Source organism: Ambystoma mexicanum, chromosome 11 (genome assembly GCF_040938575.1).
Source record: "Ambystoma mexicanum isolate Mex_15411 chromosome 11, UKY_AmexF1_1, whole genome shotgun sequence".
Taxonomy (NCBI): Eukaryota; Metazoa; Chordata; class Amphibia; order Caudata; family Ambystomatidae; genus Ambystoma; species Ambystoma mexicanum.
In genome coordinates, this window is record NC_090934.1 from 1,276,751,773 (window position 1) to 1,276,775,368 (window position 23,596).

Genomic DNA, 23,596 nt, shown 5'->3' on the forward strand with positions numbered 1-23,596 from the left:
TCCAAAATAGTTACAGGTAGGAGCTGGCATAATAAACAAGTGCATGCGCAGAAGTTAAGCTGTCAGGAGTCCGTGTTATGGAGCCAACATTTCGTGCTATATTTGAACCGGTTGAATGACGGTTCTGCGCGTAGATGTGGGGGGATGGTGTTCCATAGTTTGGATGCTTGTACCGGGAAGCTAGCTCCACCCGAGTTGAGGAGTTTAAATCTCGGTATGGTCAAGGTGTTAGTTTGGGCTGCTCTAAGAGGTCTCAAGGCGGAGTGTGGTGTGAAGTGGTTAGTGAGGTATGCTGGAGCAAGGTTAGCCCTGACTTTGTGTGTGAGGGCAAGCGTTTTCAGGGATATTCTGTGCTTGACAGGGAGCCAGCGTAGGTTACGTCTGGTCTCAGATATGTGTGCTTTTTTGGGGATGTTCAAGGCAGCTCTGATAGCATTGTTTTGGACTACTTGTAGTTTATTAATATTTTTATGGCTGGTGCCCAAGTAAAGGGCGTTACAGTAGTCTATTTTGGAAAGGACTAGAGCTCTCGCTAGAGTGATACAGTTGGGTGCGGAGATGAATGGTCTGCATGCAGTGATAAGCTTGCAAGTGTAAGCAGCTGATGACGCTACTGCGTTGGTTTGTTTAGAGAGGGATAAGGTAGCATCAATGTAAATACCAAGGGTTTTAGTGTTATTAGAGACTGAGATGAGATTGCCATCAATGGTAAATGCTTTGAATGAGGGATTGAGATTTTTAAGTTTGGCATGAGTGCCCAAGATAATCAGCTCGGTTTTATCGTCATTGAGACACAAGCCATGGTGTGCCATCCATGCTTGTATAACTGAATAGATTTCATTGAGGGTCGTACTGTCTATTTCGTAGTCACCCGTGATAGGAAAGAGTATCTGGGTGTCGTCCGCGTAATTGGTATACGTGACACCCAGATAGTCTAGGATATCGAAGAGGGGTTTCGTGAATATATTATAAAGTGTCGGGGACACGCATGAGCCTTGCGGGACACCACAAGGTACTGGGGCCGGCTCGGCGGAATCTGTGGGAGAGAAGACCCTCATGGTTCTGTTCGCCAGGAAGGAACTGATCCATGCCGTGGCTGCATCTGAAAAGTGGGCTGCAGATTTCAGGTGTTGGCAGAGTGTTTGATGATTAACCAAATCAAACGCTGCTGACAGGTCAAGCAATAAAAGGAGTGCAAGTTTGCCATGGTCTTTCAAGGTTTGGATCTGGGTGGTAAGGTCAATAAGTGCAGTTTCCGTACCGTGTCTTGGTCGGAAGCCTGATTGCCTGAGCCCTAAGAGGTTGTTGGCTTCTAGATAAGCCTGTATTTGTAGGTAGGCTGCTCTGTCCAGTATTTTTAATAGGAAAGGTACCGTCGTTATTGGTCTGTAATTAGACGGGTTAGCTGGGTCAAGCGTAGGTTTTTTGAGGAGTGGAATGACCCAAGCGTCTTTAAGATTGTCAGGAACTATTCCAGATTTGAAAGAGGCATTGATGAGATTGGTAATGAATGGCGCCAGATCGTGTGCAGCTGCTTTAACAATCGGGGCAGGGCAGGCATCACCTTGGCAGTTTGAAGGTTTCAGTTTCCTGATGATGTTTTCTACTTCCCACGTTGAAAGGGGTGAGAAGCTGAAAGGTTTACAAGTCGTTTGGAGGGTTGGAGGTATGTTAGGCAGTTGTTTGTGGTTAGGGTCTGCAGATAGCACAGATTTTTTTGCGTTAATTTTGGATTGTAGACAAGCTATTTTATCTAATAAGGCTTTCTGGATGTTGCTGCACCATAGTGCGTCAGTAATACCTTTGTCAGTCGGGGCAATAGGGGATTCTAATTCTTTGAGTATTTTGAAGAGTTCTTTAGTATTGGATTCCGCTTGTGTAATCCTTTTGTTATAGGAGTCTTTTTTGGCTAGGAGTATGGCTTCTTTGTAGCTAGAGGATACTAGGGTTAGTTCAAATTTGTTCGGTGCTGTGGGATGTTTTTTCCAAAGTGCCTCAGCGGTTCTTTTGGCTTTACGTAGTTCTCTTAACTGAGGCGTGAACCATGTGTTAAGGTGACGCTGTGGTTTCGGTTTCTGCAGTTTTAGCGGGGCAATGGAATCCAGAGCTTTAAGTATAGCCTGGTTGTAGGTGTCCACTAGAGCTGTAGGGTCTGCATCTGAATCAATGTTATTCAATATGGGGAGTAGTATAGGTAGGAGTTTGTTGGGAGTAATGTCTTTCTTATTTCTCGTGCGGATGGCAGGGGCGATGGTGGGCGCTGAGTGAGTAGTGTTAGCTTTGATAGCAAAGGTTAGTTTGTGGTGGTCTGACCAGATGCATGGGTCATTAGATAGGAGGTCAATAGAGCAGATGATGTGTGAGAGCCAGTCTAGAGTTCTACCTTTAATATGGGTAGATTCGTGGATGATGTGCGTGTGACCCAAATCAGATAATGAATTGGCTAAGTCAAGGGCATTGGTGTCTTTAGGATCATTGAGACCGAGGTTAAAGTCCCCAAGTAGGATGGTTTGCGAGTTAGGTTTGGTGTTTATGGATATAAGTGATGCAATGTCCTCTGTGAAAGAGGCGATGGGTCCTGGTGGTCGATAAATGAGGTGCACGGTGGCCGTGTGGTTGGGTGAGAGGGGTAGCTTAATTGACAAGGATTCGGCAGACGGGATTTGCGCATCTTGGATGATTTTGATGTCGAAGGTATTTCTGTATATGAAGGCAAGTCCGCCTTCCTAGAATACATCCAGTCATGAATACTTCACACAGTCATTGTGTATGACTGTGTGAAGTATTCATGACTGGATGTATTCTAGGAACTTCGGACTCAGAACCACAGTCATATGTTACACTAGGTTTTGAATATTCTTTTCACTAAATTGTGGTTTTCCTTGGACGTCTGAACGGTCACAATGTCGTATCCCTGTTTATTTAGAGCATCTCCCTGCTAGCCCCAAAAGGCCTCACAATAAACTCTGCATGCAACATCAATAAATGATAGCTTGCACACAACGATTCGTTTTTTAGTCAACTGTTGAGCTCTTGCTATGTGACAGTAAATCGATGTGAATATCCAACTTCCCTCCACCCCTCCACCCGCCCCTTAACAAGGTAGCTACCTTGTGAGGCTTGTGTTTTATAGCACCTGATAGCACCTTATCCTATGTACTGGAACATTCTGTCATAGTATTTAAATTAGGATATGAATGTACTCTGGCTGAAACAGAGGGGGGTGGTAGGCAGGGGCAACTGGATAGGGCTCTGGAACAAGGGTCTTGGGCTCTCTGTCCCGGTGACCAAGGTTGGCCGGCCCTCCTGGGGGGACCCGTCTGGACCTACTCAACCTTCTGCCTCTGTTCGGGGCAATGGTAGTAGTGGAAATTCATTAATAAAGGTAGAACAGGGAGATGGGCCCCACTGGGAAAGGCTAGCTAACATGCTGGACAGGCATGGTGCCTCTTGTTCCAAACGCTGACTCTTCCATGGCTTCTTTGCTTTTAAGCTGGACTATGCGTGGAAGTCTCCACTTGTCGGAAGAGGATGGGATACTTGAACATATTGATAGACTTAGTATGGTTGCTCTACAGGAGACTTGGTTGGTGAATCCAATCGTAATTGACGGCTGGAATATTCTTGTCCGTCCAGCGGTGCAGTGAAATAGAGGCCGACCAAGGGGCAGGCTTGTACTAGGCGTAAGAAAAATCATGACATTAGTAGAAATTCCATGTGGATCTGAAAATATTCTCATTGGTAAAATGAGTGTGCCCACATGACTTGAATCAGCATGTTATGCATGAGTTGATCATTGTTAATATATATGTTCCTGCATACGAACAGAGTCATCAAGTGTTAGTTAAAGATATGGTGGACGTTCTTGCCACATCTACCTATTCTCGTATGTGGGGATTTTAATGCCAATATTTCAGGGTTTGATGCAAAGGAGGGGAGGGGGTGGAGTAGTGCTGTGTTGGATTAAACCCTGGTGCTTTCTGGGCACGCCGGCGAGGGGAAAAATGGGTGTCCATTTTGTTCTTTGCTTCCCCTCTGATAGCCCCAAACAATATGCACGTGTTGTATAGCAGCATTCTCGAAAACATATAAATGGTCCAACTCTGATTGAGGATATGTGTGTTTCTCTCCGACTTGAGAGTGACCATCATCCACTCACTGCAAATCTAAACTTATTTTTGCAACTTTCTGGTTTCATTTCAACGGGCTATGTAATGGTTAACTCCTTGAGTAGCTGGATTTCATGGTCAGATAGATCTTTGGAGAGAGCATTAAGTATGTCACAAGAGGTTTTGGGTGGATTTGTTGATTTGCACTGTTTTGCTATTGGTGCATTCACAATTGAATCAGACACTTCATCTATTACATAATTCGGGCTTACTATGCAGGGTATTAATAACTGCTCACTTGTTCAGCCAAATTTAAACTAAAGGTTGTCAACTATTAATAATACACAGCTCCATGGATTCGACAGAGTAATCAGAGATTGGAAAAGAGTTTTACAACAAGTTCTCCGGGGACTATCAAGAAAGACGTTAAGCCCATAGAGTATTGTTGTCAAGTCAAGAAGACTAAAAGGGAGCATCTAAAGTGATTAAGAAGGCATACGTTCTCTTTTGGAGTGCTCACGATGGAAGTCATTAGTGCAGACATCGCTAATGAATGACACCAAGGAATTTTGGAAAATAATTAATGCCTCAAAGTTTATCGTTAGAGACATTAATGGGTTCCCCGATAGAACCTGGGCATCATATATTACACAGACTTTTGGAGGACCCAAGGGAGATATTTTGTCCTGGGATTCATTTTTCAGATTGTGGCAGTATTGATGATATTCGTGGTTACATTGGTGCCAGTAGAACGTCCCGGGCACCGGGTCCGGATGGAATATGTAGTTCAATTGATTACGATGGACCCGGAGAGTTGGTCAGTTGCTCCGTTTCGGTTATTTTCAGCAATTGAGGTTACTCAAACCATTCTGACCTCTTGACATGATAGTGTTTTAGTCCCTATCCAGAAGAAAGGCAGCTATGACGACCCATGAAACTATTGGCTTTTGGCTATGTAAGTTGCTCGAGCGAAGATACTTGCTGGAATATTTTTGAAAGAACTTGGAAAAATGGGCTGATTCTAGCAAATACCTTTTAATCAAACCGAATTCCAGAAGAGCTACTGTACTACTGCTAATTATCTGGCCCTTATTACCATCGTTCAGCAGGCCTGAACATCAGGAGGAGCCCGGATAAGCAGCTTACGTGGGCTACAGTGCTGCTTTTGACATTGTGGACCGTGTACGTCTGTGGCGTAAGCTCCAAGGCTAGGGTATCCTTCCGGGACTCCTTAAAATGATTATTTTGCTTCATGACCAAACTAGGGTCCAAGTTAAAATTTCCCAACAGGGATGAAGATCGCCTTGGATGTAGATCGCCTTGGATTAACACCAATCAATGATTGAAACAAGGATGTAAACTGGCGCCAATGCTATTTAACCTTTACTTAAGTGATCTGGGGATTGCACTTGAAGACAGCGTGACCATTCCTCCTAAATTAGGAACCACAGTCCTACTGTGGCTTTGCTATGCAGAAGACTTGTTTATCCTTAACCTCACGCCAGGCAGTCTGCAAATTAGACTGAATAATCTGAAGTAGTACTGTAATCTTAATTCACTGGTGGTAAATAGTTCCAAAACTAAAATAATGGTCTTCAATCTGTCTATAAAAAGGTCCCAAAAAGCTACGTTGGGAGCTAGACTGGGCCCTTCTAGAAGAGGTGTATTCCTACAAATATCTTGGAATACATTTGGACTGTAAACTTCATGGAACTACGCATCTAGACCAAATACAATCTCGAGTACTATTGATTGTGGGATGCATTGGGGCCTTTGCTAACAAGGGTGGGGTGTATTCTATTTCAACCCTTATTCAGCTTTATCAGACAAAGATCAACTCTGTTATTTTGTATGGGGCTGTGGCTTGGGCCTTAGCAAATTTGGAGGAGGTGGCCAAACTCAAACGCTCCATTTTGGAGCGTCTACTAAGACTTCCAGCATATACATCTATTGAAATGTCTTTCTGGAAGTGAATATTATGCACGTTATTCAAAGGGTTCAATTGGCCTGTCAGTTACCCTTTGGAAATTAGCTAGGGCCTCAGTGTTGACATTACAGCCTCTGACCTATGACGTGCTCATTACCCGATCTCAGTTAATGCCATTTAGCCATATTGTCAAATTAAAGGATATGGTGAGCAGGCAGGTACAGACCGTCCCAGGGGATTTCCCTGGGATGACGTTAAAAGTATTCTAGACCAAAACGAAATATGTTTCAGCTGATTATGCCAGGGAGCAATCGATCGTAAACTTGGCAACACCTAATCATACCCTCGAATTCATCTGTTACATTCAGGAGAGGGAGGGCGTACGTACGTACCTACCTACCTTGAGCAATGTATTGGGAATTTCTTGATCTGGGATTATCTGAAAATAAAATGTAATACAGTCTAAAATAGTTGGGGCCCTGACTCAGAATTGAAGGTATGCCGTTTGGTGGCAAAAATAATCTGGAGAGAGTGAAACATCTTTTGGTACAATGTGAATCTATGCTAAATTTGAGACGCCTACCACATTTACAGTCGGGCCTTAGGGGGGAAAAAAAATCGAACAATGGAAGGAATTTGGTCCTTGTTCATGAGTGGGGAACACGAAGCGTGTATCATTTATTTTGGAAGAAGTCATTGACATTTTTAATATTTTAATGTAAGTCTAATTTGATTAGGATTTGAATCATGTTTAATAAGTAATATTGAGATTTTTATTATGTTCATGTGATTACGTGTCAAGATGAGTTAGGATAAATTGGTAGCTGTTTTAATATGCTTATGTGATTATGTGTTAAGATATGTTAGGATGAATTGTTAGTTCCTTTTTTATTATGTAGTTTGAAGGTTTAAGGTTTGGGACTTGTATTTGTGAAAAGTTTGAAAAATAACTGAGTAACAATAAAATAAAATAAAATCAGAGGTGATACAGCCAAGGGTGCGCCTGGGCTGCACCTAAAGCGAAGGATCGCTCTACGCGTGTGTCACGCAAGGAACGCTTCAAATGAAAACAGAAGATTCTAAGAGAGGTGTGAGTGGAATGTCATTAAAACAATTGGAGCATAGCCTCACTACAAAGTGCTGAGCTAGCGCTCTGAGGAAAAAAACAACTATCTGGTTGATCCTGCCATTATCTGCAGTGCCCCATTCTCAGGAGGGACACCACAATCAACACCACACTCCAAGAATGGAACTCTGGCACATTCTAAGGCTGCAAGAAAGACATTTTCAATCTTTTTCTTGCCTTGCACATTTCAGTTGCAGGTTATGCCATTCCCATTTCTTAGTTTGCCCCTCCAATATTATAGTTCAGTAATAAACCACCTTGGGCATAAGCCTTCGGGTGCTGGTCTGTTCATTGATGCCCACAACTACATAACAAAGAATATTCTTCCGTTCATCCACCCAACAAAACATATTCCATCACTGATCCAACCATTAGCCTACATTGATATCATACCAAAATGTCGACTATAAAATTCTGACATATACAATACTGCGCATTTGCACCATACCAAAATTCGACTCATTTTGGTATGATGCAAATGTGCAATAATGTACACTGACGAGGAGTGAGGGTTGTGGGGGTGTCCCCCGCTCCCGCTGTTCGGTGTAATGGGAGTCAAGGGCTGTGGGGGTGTCTCCCGCTTCCATTACATGGAAAGTGGAAACAAGAAAGTAAAACAAAATTTTTTTAAAAAATACATTTTTAGAAACATATTTAAAAAAGAAGAGGATCCTGCGGCGCCAGCTACGACCCACGTAAGTGGGAGGGAACTGACTTTGCAAGGATAGAGGCGAGCCCCAAAGGGAAATAGCGACGAAAAAGGTACGCAGTAAGGGGGAAAGGTAGTAGGCGATCTATGTGATCACAGACGGACAGATTGGTTTTTGCTGTGTAGATTGGACAAAGTCAAAGGTAACCATTTAAAGAACAGCCAAACAGAAAGGGCCTACCGAGTTAGCAATGAAACTTCCGCTTAGCATGCTGTGTAAATGCAGCATTGGCGGGCGAGTGATAATGGACTCTTGGCAAGTAAGAAATGGTAAGCTGTGCGAATGTGGTACATTTTTCATGCATGGCTTGTAGTTTCAAAATATAAAATGGAACATGAAGGTAAAACAAGTCATGCTACAAAGAAGCGTCTTTTCAAACGAACGCACGGTTCTGTAAGGACAATGGCATGCTGAACATTGGGCCACTAATATCCTGCAACTTGTCTTCATGTACAATAATGCATTGTGGAACTTGTAGTATTGGATCACTTCAACTTAAGCAATTAAATTAAAGTACCAGATTGCCATTGTGGGAGCATACACTCATTCGTTTTATTTTTAGCAAAGAAAATAATCACAGAAAAGGCAGCAGCTCTAACGGACATTATTATGAGGCTCATCCTTTAAAGCTGATGTCTCTTTGACACGTGCCGACTTTGCAAGGAAAGTCTTGCCACAGGCAAGCGGTATAAAGCATGCAATGGCAGCATTTTGTGGGATAAAGGCAAAATTGCCAACAAATGCAAAAGCATGAGTGCTAACGTTGTAGAAGGCTGCAGCTAACCCTCAAGGTTACCCTCGAGGTGGCTGTTTCTGGAAGGTTTGAGTCATGTGATCAGTGCAAGCAGCAGAAAAACAGACAAGTGGGAGTTTGCTCCCTGACGCTAGAGACTGCATTTTATCTGGACTAGTACCTTCTTTAAACTCCATACGAGGTCAACATGGTGAGAAAACCTCTCGCCAGCTATAAAACAGTATACAAATGTGCGATACGGGGCACTGGTGATAGTTGGCGATTCTAGTTCAGGAGGACATACTGTCGTTTTTTAGTGGTGGCCATTCGGTGACGCTTATCCCGAAACTATTGCATAATAATTCAGCTAGGGAGAAGTGGCATATGAGGAGAGACACAAAGCTTGTAGGTGTCGTTTGGTTATTTACCCACGCACTCACTGCCCATGGCCATGCTAACCCCATATGGCCATTCCCACCCAGTTCCAGCACATACCCGCCCAAAGCGCCTCCTCATGGGAACTCTTTGAGCTAGTTTTAGTAAGCCTTACCATCAAACGTTGTGCTCGAAGTGCCTACCAGTCTTTTTTCAAAGCAGTCTTCTGAGTTAATGACTTAATTGGCACTGAAAAGGCGATACAGGTTAATTAAAAATGTCTTAACCAGGTCTGTCTCCAGCCAGTCGATTTATAAGCACAATGTGTGTCCTTAAATTAATTATTGTTGAAAAACAAGCATTGACCAAGATAATTGTTTTGGCTTGTGTTTAAGCATTAGGCATTTACCAGGCACTGATATAATATGCCGAGGTACTCGCACCATTTTGCAGCTGCTACCAACGATGCCCAGTTAATACCACTATGGCAGTGCCTGGAACATGCCTTTCACATATCTACACAAAATCCAAAACTGTTGCCACTGCCAATGCTTGTTTTGCATCGCAAAGTAAAAAACATACTCAGTTTCTCCCTCCTCTTTGAAATCTTAACGTGCGGGCTCTGTATTTCAACCACAATCAATCTGGGATGTCACCCTAACCTGCGGGCTGATTCCATCTGAATCCCACAGCGCTTCATCTGAAAGGCAGCGGACTGGCTCCGAATCTCTCGCGGGTTAATCAGAGAGAGGTGGACTGTACGTGGCGTTCCTCCGTTGGGTTTACACAGGGAACTATTTTTTAGATGGTAGCAAGAACAAATGTAGAATGGGGTAGGAAAAGGGGGCAGAAGGGGATTTTTTTTTAAGCTCGTCACCTGTAATCATTAAGGGTCGAGGCAGGTCTGGGACAAGACATGGACATGTGCAAAGTACTGAAACATACAAGACGCTGCTAGGAACGTTCTCAGTCAGTTAGATGTATGTAGTAGTCAGTCAGTTGGGGTAGCTCCGGTCAGTTATGAAATCTTTGTCAGTAAGTCAGTAGGAGGTACACACAGCACCTGAATGGGTGTGTATGAAGTTGTTCTGGTCTGGGACTACCTCGACTTCCAGCCACACTGAGCACATTCCCTTGTAAGGTACACCTTTCGAAAGAAAGGTGAAGCTAGGGAAACAACATGACTAGACATCTTTTTTTCTGTCCCTTCTGCTGAGCTTTCGTGAGTGAATGATTTCCTTTCCTATCTCGGGGACACTTAGCAGAGTTTTCCATTTCTTAACTACCCCAAATCTTCTCTACTGAGGGCCACAGAAAAGTGGACGTTTCCTTTGCTTGTGAATGTGGACGGAGTAGCTGAAGATCAGACTCTTAAGACAGTTTGAGTTTTTGGCACAAAGCCTGAGGTGTAGCAGCGCTATCTAGGGAAATAGGGAGTGGTCAGTCCAAAGATGTGCTCACACTACCTAAGGGAACTCCTGCACACTACATGTACGTAAAGTACAACAGCTGGACATGTAGATAGTTACAAGAATGGCATGCAACAATGCAGGAAATCGGCACAACCAACTGTGACATGATCAGGGTCTTAACGCTGTCAAGGGAGAGCGTGGACTACTGTCAAAGTGGGGCAATGGCCTAACTGGGCATGTGCCATAGCCATTTCTACCCCAGTGGTGGGGAGAGAACCAGTCCCTAATCCCCATGAGTATGTATTATGATGTAACAATGTTGATATCACTGTCCTTTCCACAGTACCGGTCAGCCTCTTTTCTGGACACAGTTCTTATACACTTTTGCCAAAAATCCCAAAAATCTCTGCAGAGTCCAGAACAAACCGAGCAGCCACTGATAGAAATCCGTGGCAAGTCCCAACATTCTGGCAACAGACAGGCTGCCTGCCAGGCATCAAGCTTCTCTGTACTGTGCAAGAAGGACAACCAAGTAGATTATAACGAACAGAAAGGGGGCGGAGTTTAGCAGACTTTTAAATCTTTAGCACCTGTAACCCAATGCCAGAGAAAAAGAGCAGGGGAAGATTGGCACGAGCAGACAGATGATACGAGAAGTCAATGAAAAGTGGTGAAAAACAAGATCAGCAGAGGTATACAAAAAAACATACTCGGACATATAGATGAGTGGCTCGGTGAGGTAAGGAGAATTGGTGGACCGAGACACCAGGATTCCAGGAGACAGAGAGCATAAGGTGAAGGTGTACTGTGGCAGTTTTTGAGTTGTTGGATGAAAGTGCAAGTAAGGTATTGTATGTGATAGTGGTATCAATTTTAAAAATGTAGTAAGTGGTGTTTGTGTCAGAGTGTGTGTCTAGGGAAGGGTGGGAGGCAAGTGTTGGTAAATAGTCTAAGGTATTAGTGGTAAAGAGAGGGGTGAGAGGAATAAGCAAATAAGTGGTGTCAGAAGAATTGAAGGAAGAAAGGAGGGGAAAAAAGGAGGGATCAGAAGTGAAAGGAGAGACAAGAAAAAGGAGAGGAGACAGATGACTTAGAAGATCAAAGGGAGATGAGAGAGTGAGAGGTGGAGAGAGGAGGAGGAGAGCCAGAGTGTAAGAAAGGAGATTAGAAGTATCAAGGAGAAGAGAAATATCAAGGAACAGAGCGGACAAGAGAGGGGGAAAGAGAAATATTGAGTAGTGAGCGAGAGAGTGTATATATAGCAGCATCCTAATACAAACACTGTGGGGACATCAGAATAGGGAGTCCGGACGGAGTCAGATAGACACGGCTGCTGCCTTTAGGCCCTCACACCAGTCTAGGTTAGAACTAGACAAGGAGTTACCCCTCTCAGGTTTTTCATTGAGCCATCATGTCGGGGAGTACAGACCCCTCTGCTAGGATGAACAGAACACGGAAAGGAGAAGGTTAATAGTAGGGAACATTTTTATTTGGCTTTCCTATACCGTCCAGCCTACAAACATTGGAAGTTGTTAATAAAAACCTCTAAACTCCTCAACTGGTCAACGTGTTTTTGAAGCCATATGTGACACCAATTTCTGCTCAAAGTTACCTTCGACACAGAGTTTATGATGCACTTGACAGCTCTTCATTCTAAAAGAGGTCAAATCTGTCCTAAACAATGGGGCACATGTTCCTATTGTTACAAGGAAGCATTAAACAGACACGATGCATCTAAATTGAGTGGATTAAAGGATTTGAATGCAAAACTAAAAAGCCAAATAACAGATCTGCGATCAAATGCATATCTTTTAATAATTGAGAATGAAGTGGCCCCAAATTAATGGAAGGTGATAAGATACACATGAGAGGAGACACTGGAAGAGGATTGATTTCTTTAACAATGTCAGAAAGCAGAATACCCCAACCTCCCATTAGCTGCCAGACCTCATAAAACTGTCCAGACCTCATCCCAACTTGCTCAACAGCTATCTATCGCACAACATCTTTTTGCCCTGGATCCTCACCAAACTTCATAGCTTCTCCAGACCCAATGTTACACTCTGGGTCAGCAACTCGCAAATGGACCTCTAACCTAAATTTCAAATTTCATACCCGAGTAGGTGGCAACACCCAGGTTTACCCAAGATAGTGCCAACTATCCCTTCCAGCTTTCCTGTTACCCTGAGGAGCACCATCTACAGGAGAGAGACCCTGATAATCCAAGACTCTCTGAGACAGCTACCCAAAACGTACTTACCTTGCATGCAAAATGGATGCCGGGGAACCTCAGATACCTAGTCAAAACATTTCCTAAAAGATAAAAAACACAGAAGTTTGCTGCAGAGCTTGAGACAGTGATTCAATGCTATGATCCCTCATGGATCGATATGCACCAGCTTTCACCTGTGTTCTTGCAAAGTAAAGTCACATAGTGGCCCACTCAACAAAACTGCTTGGGAGGGGACGACCATGGTAGAGATACAGACTTTGTACGGGCACGCAATTTTATTAGCTGCTATTCCCTAGGACTGCCCCCAAAAAACAGATAGGGGAAAAATAAACAATTGCTAACAGAACAAAGGAGAGTTCCCCACAAACTACCTGCACCGACTTAAGGTGGTATTTGGCCACCATTCTGACAGAATGTCAAGGGACAAGAGCAAACAAAACAAGGGGTCTGTACCTTATAACCACCATTATCTGTGTAGAAAAGAGGCCCTATTTGAAAGCAAAGAGTCCCACAGTGCCCCCCATTGCTGGCATGAGAGGTGAGGAGAACAGGAAGAACCATAAACAGAAAAGAACACAACAGATTTCATCTCCTAGAAATGAATCAAGAGAAAACTACAAACTGTAAACCATATTGGACTGAATTGAGCAGGCATGTTCACTGGCGCTACAAGGTAAGCACCAAAGCAGATGTGCAACTAAGAGCTCCATCTTAAAGAAAAGGCATGTACAGAGCAGGGCCAGATGTGATCTCCACATCAGCACTGCTAACCTCATAGGTAAGTGCAAACAAACTCAGGGGGCTTTCTGGATTTCTGGAGGGACTAATGGACAAACAAATTAACTAACATACTGATGAAAGGGGTGCACATGAGGGGCAAAGCGTTTAGCTATCAGTCTTTCACCCCGCACACCCAGAAGATAAGTGCATAACAAACAAAGCTGAAATGTAAAGCCCAGTAAAAGTACATTACAGTTTTGTGGGAAAATCTATATTTGGCATTGTATTTCTTTAGCAGATAAAGAGTAATCCCATAGGGTACTGAGAGAAACCTGTGCTATTGTAGGAGCCACACGGCTACAGATACCAACAACCTGGGGCAAGCTGTGTGAACACCTTTGTTACTAAGATTAATGTAAGACAGTATCACATTTTGGGCTTATCAAGTTTAGCATGGTCAGCACGCAAAGAAGCCAAGCGCTAATTAAGCCTGCACCAATCTGGGAACATACACAGTGAAGTTATCGCTGTAAAAGCAATATGAATGTCTGTTTTATACAAATGAATGTTATGCATTACGATGAGTGAATGTTGGCGTGGATGAATGTTAGTCAACAATGAAAGGTAACCATGAGTGAGCAAACTCAGAGGAACTACTGCTGCTTGGAGTCAAGGAGCATACTTAACTAAGATCTCCCATGCCCATCCACTCTGTATTCCCTAAACCTCTGTCCAGTCCCTCCAAGGCCCCCACAACCTGTTCAAACAACACCTAAACCCTCTTTCCTTGTGGGGGTCACAGCACTGTGCGATGCATTAACACGGGCAGGCAGAAAGACCCTAATGAGTAGGGCTGAGTGTGTGTTTTTCCTCTGCGTAAAGACTACAAGAGGTATCTATGGTTTGTGACACTGATAGATACTGCTCAAGAGGCTGTGACAAACGCTTTTCTTCAGGGACTAGTCCCAAAACTACAACAGGAGCTGAAAACGATAAGGGTAGGTTGGCAAACAAAGCCTTCATCAGAATGGGTGACTGTGGAAAATGGCATGCCAGTAACAAGAGTAAGAAAACATTGAGAACAAACACATGACCTTTCAGCTGCAGAACCTCTAAATATCTCATGGGGGAAGGAGAATGTTCCAGCGAGGTCGGGGTGAGAAAGGATTGGAACGCAGAACAGGTTGCCAGAAGCCCCACTGCCTGCAATTATTTCAAGCAGCAGAGTCATGAGGAGAACAAATGCTCCAACCTACCCCAACAAAACTTCCAGCCCCAACCCCCAGATCCATCAACATTTCCAAGTCCAGGTGAACCTACTTTTCAAATAACAAGGCACCCAGTGCCACAGATAAAGATCAATAGCAGGACAGCCTGGATATGAAAGCTTTGTTACAAGTCCCCCAATACCAGTTAATCAGGAGGTACCAGAGTACAATATGTTATAGAAGGACCATGTCTCTTGTCTCAGACACAGCAGCTAGGTAAGGCAGCCATACAATCCGAAAACTTTCCAACTATCCACTTAATAACACCACTAATAATGTTGTTGTTATCTCTAATACACCTGAACCCCATCCTGTTAGTTAGTCAGTGTCTGCCTCTTTAGAGTCTATTGCACATAAGTATGCATGTTTACCGAGTTCCTCAGCCCTAGTTAATGGGTTAGGCTAGGATATTTTTTGCAAACTGAATGTTACCATATACGTACACCCGATGGAGTTTTTCTTGAGAGTCCAGATAACAATGAGGGTGCATTAGCAACCCTTCAGGAAATTCGGCTGCCACTTCCAGACCCCAAAGATGTTCACGGAGCTCACTGAATTATTATCCCAGTGTCTTGATTGTTTGTGGTCCTCACACAATAACGAAGTAGGATATATTCACAACGCAGAAACCGTCAAAATGTGGGTAGATTCCTCCAAGAGATTGCCAAGAATTCTCCAGCATCAGTTACACTCAGAATCAAAACGGACAGCTCCAGTAATACAGTCACTTTTAAAGCAGGGAATAATATTGCCAGTAAGTAACGCTTGTAATACCCCTAGCCTCCCTGGGAGAAAGCCTGCGAAGAACGCTTATCATTTTGTACAGGATCTCTCTGCAGTTAACATAGTAGTGTTACCCTCCTGATCGTTTGAGGAAGCCTCTTTGCTTCCAAAGCTGATCAAAGTCATTGGCCAAAAGTGTACACTGAGCATCTGTAAATAGTGACACTCCGTTGATTGGCTAATATGCATGCTCTGTTAGAGAACTACAAATTTGGCAACATGGCGAGAAAACATATTTGGCAATTGAACACACTCTACCACAGCCTGAAGGGGAAAGATCACATATCCACAACTAATTTCCCATTAACATCACAAAAACATGAGCCATCAAAAAAATGATAAATCAGATCAGCATTGTGACAGTGTACATCAAGGATATCTTTCCTTGGTTGTGCAAGTTCATAAGCAATGGCTACCAAGTCTTGAGGTTCACCCCAGTCGTACATAATCCTGTCACTGAATGGTCATATATCACATCGGCAGTCACATGCTTCACTGTTGCAGATATCTGCTATACCCTTTTGTCAATCCCAGCACATTTAGATAGTCAACAATTGTTTGATTTCTCGTACTGTGGGTTACAATACATTTGGTTGAGGACTCCATGGGGGTACATAGAGGCCCCCGCCTTGTTTTCTCGGCTCCTGAATATGGATTTGAACATCATAACATTCACAGAACATCGTTGTTAGTCAGTGGTCGAAGTGAGCGGGAGCGGTGCTCCTGTACTTTTTTAAATTACCTTTGACAGCTCCTATACTTTTATTTTAAAAAGAAACCGTTCCAGAATGGTTTCGTTTTAAAATAAAAGTGTAGAAAGAAGTTGAAACTTGCACTTTCAGTGCACTGCACTGAACGTTCCCTTAAACAACGTGTGCAAGTGTTTGGGAGTGTGGCGATGGGGTTTGTGAGGAGCGGTGCAGGCCATCAGAGAACATAGTTCCACTACTTCTTTTTGTACACTTCGACCACTGGTGTTAGTCCACTATAACCAGACACAATAGTGTAATTGGTGTGCAGACATTTGGTCGACTGAAAACTGGTCGAAAGACATTTGGTCGACGCAATTTGGTCGAAAACCAAATGGTCGAATTTTTTTTTATTATATATTTATTTTTCGGGTTTTCGTTTTAAAAAAAAGGGTTTTTTAGAAAAAAAAAGGGGGTTGGGGGGGGACATAAAAAAGGGGTGAAAATAAAAAAAAAAAACAATTCGACCATTTGCTTTTCGACCAAATTGGTTCGACCATTTGTCCAGTCGACCAATTTTTTTCTACCAATTGTCTGGTAACCGTGTAATTAACTACATAAGTTCAAAAAATAACAAAGCATCCAAACAGAAATTGTAGGTGTCGAGAAAAAGTTAATTGTCTAAAGCAGGGTATCCTAGCAGCCAGGATATTGTCGACACTTGGTTATAGAGCACTTGTTCGAACCTTAACATGAAATAACACAATTAAACACAACAGAACCACTTTCATGGTAACAGAGGTATAACAGGCATTTGCACCCAGGGAAGGGTGCTCAGGCAATTAGGTGGCTGTAACAGCGGGCGAGAAAGGACATTCTTTGCCCGCTATTTCAGCTACCCGAAGCCCTTCCCCAGGTTTCACCATTTTTGTTCCTGTAAATATGGGGAGGCAACAAGGAGTCGCTCCCAGTTACCTCCCCAACCCACTCACTCCCTAAAATCCTCCGATCCCCTGTCCCACCTCCTACCTCCATCCCCACTTACATGCGGGATCAAAGCTCTGTGCTCCAGTCCCGTGGCTCCTCCCATCTCCCAGTTTGACGTTGAGGAACTACATGCTATAACCGCACTTATCGAAAACCAAATCACAACTTTTTTCACTTTCTCTCTCAATTGAATATGAAGTTACTGTTAATTAAGCTCCCATTGCTGCAACATGCTGCCCCGTTTTATAACCTGCATCACTGTTACTAAGTCCAATAGATGGTGAACCTCAAGACTTGGTAGCCATTGCTTATGAACTTGCTCAACCAAGGAAAGTTATCCTTGATGTACACTGACACAATGCTGATCTGATTTATCATTTTTTTGATGGCTCATGTTTTTGTGATGTTGAAGGGAAATTAGTTGTGGATATGTGATCTGTCCCCTCCAGGCTGTGGTTGAGTGTGTCCAATTGCCAAATATGTTTTCTCGCCATGTTGCCAAATTTGTAGTTCTCTAACAGAGCATGCATATTAGCCAATCAACGGAGTGTCACTATTTACAGTTGCTCACTGTAAACTTTTGGCCAATGACTTTGATCAGCTTTGGAAGCAAAGAGGCTTCCTCAAACGATTAGGTTCTCACATCAATACTAATAATTAGGTATCAAATGTATTAGAGGACATTAGATTATCAAAATGAAAAGCTATTAAGAGTGCAGCCCATCAACCCTTTTGTGACAAAGTATCAAGACGAAATGCTTTAGTGAATACTGCTGCTAAAGAGTTGGCCGTTTCTGGCCTTCAGGCTGCATTTGCATTAAGACTAACGAGTAAGGCACAGACATCACCATTCTTCTCACTGCAACAGCTAGCTATTACACAAGATGAGGTTACAGAATTGGAGAAAAGATCTTGGTCCAAAGTGGGATGTCGCCTTCACCCTGGAAACCTTTGGCGGGATTAAACTGTTCACCCAGTAAAATCAAAGATAGTGGTGTTCTACTTAGCTCGCAATTATAAACAAGATCACCCATATAGAAAAGGTAAGTATGATTGCTTCCCTCGAGAAGAAGTGGTACACCAGAGTTTTCACCAGTTGCTCAAATATAGACAGCGCATACTACTTTGAATCACAATTTCTGGTCTCTACAACAGTAATTGGAGTATTTTGAAACTAAATATCACGAGGGGCCTAAGAAACAACAGTACATTTAATGTTCTTCAGTTCTGCTTTACTCGCATGAATACAAATTTCGGTCATTAGCATAAAAGCCCCTGATAAAGCTCTACTGGGTGAAACAAGTGTTGTATAAGCACAGCTCAAATCCGATCTTAAGCTATGTTATATAAAGACTCCAAAAAAATGTCATTTCATAGAGTTGATCAAATAGTCTTTAAGAGACAGATGCTTACAGACAGGCATCTTCTGTGAAATATGCAGTCTCAATTTTCCAGTAACACATACCCTCTTCAACATACATACATTAGTGCATTGGTGCACAGGCAGTTAGCTTAGTAATTCCCCACTGTTTAAAACACGTAAATAAACGTTGGTCTTTACCCAGTTCCCACGCAATAAAACATCCTTATAACATTCCATGAACTTGTCTTGAAATAAAGATGGTTGCAAAAGCAGAAAGGGACTCTAAGTCTATAAAGGCATTCCTCCCTTTTATTTTTTGTTTTTAGCATCGTTAATAATCATCCACACCACGTTTTCCTATGGGATTGCACCATTATAAAAACGCTTCTGTGAATCAGGCCCAGTAGCTCTAACAGACATTGTTATGATGCCACAATCGTTAGGGCTTCTTGCAATGAGGAAAAGTGGTAACTTGTGTAGGAGAACCTTCTTCCCAGGACTAACACCTACTTTCAAGGCCATCTCAGATCAGTGTGATAAGAAACCCTCTTGTCAGCTACAAGACCAATGTATAGATGTGTGATTTAGGGCATTAGGGGTTTGTTGCTACTTCTAGTTAGAAGGGGAACTTGTGCTATTCTTTCCAACTTTGCAATGTGTTAAACTGACTGCTCCTTGTTAAGCGTTCAAATCTTAACAACCGGGCTCAGTTTTTTCACCACAAATTAAGTTTTATAAAGAAGTCTCATAGGTCACTATCATCTGATAGCATATTTTTAGAACAGAGTAATAGCTGAGAGGCTATTAGTACGCTTTTCAGCAGAAAGCGCTCATTATCGCTAACAGTGGGGTAGCCAGGCAGTGCATAACATGCTGGCTAGTGCTGTGTGGCGGGCTCTAGCACGATCCTAGGGCTGAGCTACTAGCTGCCAAAAGCACAGGCTGATCCACTCCTCCTACCCTAACAAAAAATACATTTTACGTGGCAGGTAGATGGGTGGTGGTGGCAGCATCTCCCTGCCCAACTGTGAATAGAAATGTTTAAAAGTGGTGCAGCAGCTGCTTCCATTTAATAAAGGAGAACGAAAGGAAACGGGTTCCATGTAATAATGTCCCTACAAAAATGTCTAACAAAAAAGTCTGTGTTTTTTCCAGATACATTATTACATTGAACATGCAGGAGCAGGGGACATCCCTGCAAACTGTCCCCATACGTAATGTCACCATATATGATGACATAGATGACCGTTACATTACGGATACCTACTGTACAATAGGCTGAAACCTATGGCCTTGTCAAGCCTAGGGCCCTCCACCTACAGGACTCTCAAATCTAGGTGTAGCATCCTCCGTTTGTTTATTATATGTTGAGGCCTTCTGCACTTTGAAACCTGTGCCTCCTGGCCACCATACAGGACCCTCAAATATAGGTGCAGCCACTGGACCTTCAAATATAGGTGCAGCCTATATTATGGTTTACTGTATGACAAAACATACTGCATTGTGATACCTAGGCTTCTCGCCCACTATACAGGATTCTCAGATCTAGGCGTAGCCTCGGTCTTCGTTTACCATATGCTTAAACCTACTGCACTGTGAAACATAGGCATTTCTCCCACTATACAGGATCCTCAAAGCTAGGTTTAGGCTCCATCTCTGTTTATTATACGCAGACACCGGCTATAGTATGAAACCTAAGGCCCTTGCTACAGGACTCTCAATTCTAGAGTTGGACAAATAAGCAATCTTGCAGCCTACGGTACGTATATCTCGCACCACTAGTGTGGACACAGGCTGCAGACACAGCCAAACATTCATGCATGATAGAACACGGCTACGGCTAAGCACATCTGGCCAGTTTCACACACATAGCCGTCCAGCCTGAAACACCCGACGTACCTCAACACCTCTTCCACTAGCATACAGCGACCACCACCTGAAAGGAACCCGGTATAGCTGGCCTCACATAGACTCTCCCAACAGTAGCAATCTATCTCTAACCCTCAAGAGCACCCGCCCATGTGCCTGACCTCTCCTGGGCTGCTTATTTCGAGCCTTGCCAGCCATCCAAGCCTTAGAATGGCAACATGCATACATGCATCTAAGCTAAACTCCCTAGAATTTCAAACCACATCGACTACGGTCACAAAGGGCGTTCCAACCAAGGAAAAAAGCGTATTGAGGCCACACAAGTGGGGAAAGAGCGCTATATAAATAACCAAATACAATACAATATATACTGTCGCCAATGGCTTTTCCCGGCCACATTACGTATGGGTACATTATGTATGGGGACATTACCTGATACCAGGAAATGTGTGCAGCTTCTAGGCTTTGCTGTGAATGTTCCAAGTAAGTCAAAAGTGAACAGAGCAGAAACACAACACTGCTACCTGCCCTGGCATTTCGAGCATGGTGGAGGGCAAGGGAAGGTGGTGCAGTCTGGTTTACATTTGTCATATTAAAAGGAAAAACAAGAAAAACAGCTGGGGAGATACATTTCCAGAGCTCCATCCAAAAGTCATCCTAGGTGCATTCTTATCAGTATTTACAAGTCATCTTCTATGCAGCTTCTGTTGGCTCTGGTGGAAAGATAAGGAGCCCAAATCAGACGATCTCCCTTCAGGAAGTAAAATTCTAAGATAATGCCCTTCTAAAGCAGCCAGAGAGAACCGGATGGAAAGGGCACAGCTTGTAACAAACATGATCAGGCTCTTGAAGTTGCTGTGAGCAGTACTATGGCGGTACAAAGTGCTCTAGCTGATCTTCAAAAAGGCCTCCCGGGTAACAGATCCTGAGTCTTTCACGAAGTACCTTTGTTTTCACAAATGTACCTCTAATGTTAATGACTGTGGCAGACCACATGAAGTGTTGCAATGGTCCCTTTCTCTAAAAGTCTCCCCATATTGTATGTGTTAATATTGATGTATCTTTTCAGATAGAGGATGATTTTAAACAAAAATGGGATTTTGAATGCTGGCACTCAGAGAGCTTTGCATCGCAGTTTGCCGTGCAGCAATTTTGTTTGTGCTTCGTCTAACCACTACCTCCTTCAATAATTGCCTGCCCTCTTCAATGGAAATCATGAGGCAGGCTTCTGCTGCCAGATTATTTGTTAAAAGTGTCCCGCTAGCATCATGTACCCATAAGCCCTTCAACCAGGAAAGGAGCAAATTGATCATTAGGGAGTGATCAATGTCCAGGACAAATACCTCCAATGCATGCGAATGAAGGAGCATGTATAGTGGGAAAAACTCACACAATACATGGCTTCCCTCAAGACAAACATAGTCATCAAAACAAACGTGTGTTTTCAAACGGTCGACTTTATTTCAATGATCACTTATAGTTTAAAAGCACACAAAATGTTTTTTGTTAGTGACACTTTATTTTTATTTGAAATACATAATAGAAATCTGTGGCAAACACGGACTATAAGCTGGTGACCGTGTCACACAGTTCAATTTGCTGTCCGGCTTCTCAGTAAAGTTAGAAAATCTAAAATTGAGTTTTTAAGTTAATTTTACTTTCATTGTAGTACGTGTAATCTTCTATTAAAGGAACAGGAAATTAAAACTAAAATTACAAACTGGGATCGAATTACGGTGTCACCACTGAAGCATGTGATCTTGGGCAAACCATATTATCCGCAAAAACGTGGAGTCTCTAAAAAATCATTTAACTGAAACTGACAGTGTCTGCTATTCAAAAACAGCAAGAATAGAATTACTCTATATACAATAGAGATCATTGATATGTTGCACGCCAGTTAGTTGTCCCTTGAATATGCAGAGAGCACTCAGGTTTCTTTTGGCCATGTGTGGGAAGGCCATTCAGTCGTGTTTTTGTTTTGAATTCGAAAATGTGCGGTTTTCCCAAATTTCAAATGGGAAAAAAAATGCTAGAAGTCCCACACTTCAAACGAAACACCACGACGCCTTTGCATGGCCACTGGAAACGTGACAGCTCTGCAGTCAGAGCAAATTGCTGTAATGTACTGTCCCATTAGGTCCCCAAGTACAAAAGAGTGATCCCAGCAATAATGTCAATACATATGCAAATTAAGGGGTGTAGATGTTCTGCTCCAATCCGACCCTGGTTTCCACCTCTTCTCTGAGAAAACTAAATGGGCAGGTAGTGCTGGGGAGTAGAGGTATTGGTAAGGAAACAGGGCGTCAGGTATTGACACAGCCATTCTTTTGCCTACCAGGCTCGTGATTGCCCCCTAGAGCTAGGACAAACCACCTGGCTCGGCTCCAAACATGAATTATCTAGCTCCCCCACCTTTAATTATCACTTCAGAGAAAGGATCCACCCCGCTTCCCCTGCCGTCCATTGAAATCAGAGTGCACAACACAAACACTTGGACACACGTCAATTATGGTTAAAGTAACGCACCTGGACTTATGTTTTGGTTGCCCCAGCGGAGCCGTAAACAATTGTTAAGCGATTTGTGGATTTAATGAGCAACGGAGGTGAGGCCCGTGTCTAGTTCCCATCTGAGAAACGGACCCTACCAACACTCCGCCTACCAACATCATCACGTGAATTGCACGTTACGTTGAGGGCATGTACGTCGCCTTGCTAGTGCCTGGTTTTCATCCGAGAAACACTCCCTAGTAAGGCTCCACCTCCTTATCATCACGTGGTACAAGGATGCCTTGTACGTTTGTGGTCCATCCTAATCGCGTCTCTGAGCTTCCGCACCTGTATTTGGTGACCAATGACACGATTGAGAGTTCCTCCGAGGAGGGAATATAAATGACAGGGAATCCGGGATGTTATGTACGCTGTTACCAGGTGCATTTGAGGTAAATTAGTTTATATTTTGGAACTTGTTCTTTGCAGAACGCCAACATACCAGTCTTTTCTTGTATAGACGGACGATTTGACCTGCGACTGCACACAGACGCTATTTAGGGATTTGTCCTGTGGGGATTCGGCCTGTGCAAATGGCCAGATTTTGGCATTTTCATCTTTTCAGAAGGGGCGGTTATATTATAGATATCCTGAACTTGTGGTCTTGGTCAGAAGTGTGGAATCCTCTTGGTCCTGTGTAGAGGCCAGAATTGTCTTGCTCAGAACGGGTATTTATTTCACAGAGCCAAAGTCTTTAAAAAAGTGGGGCACTCGGAATGCAACGGAATGTGACGTTTGCATT

The 23,596-nt window shown here is 43.2% G+C and overlaps 1 protein-coding gene across 2 annotated transcripts in view; it reads right to left on the reverse strand.

The window, feature by feature from the left end:
- The window catches only part of ZNF592 (zinc finger protein 592), an 887,418-nt gene extending 864,468 nt beyond the window's left edge, over nt 1–22,950 (reverse strand). For both annotated transcript variants that reach the window (XM_069624753.1, XM_069624752.1), the window contains exon 1: nt 22,834–22,950. The gene's annotated coding sequence lies outside the window, so the exon portion shown is untranslated. The remainder of the gene's footprint in view (nt 1–22,833) is intronic.
- Nucleotides 22,951–23,596: the final 646 nt, after the last annotated feature.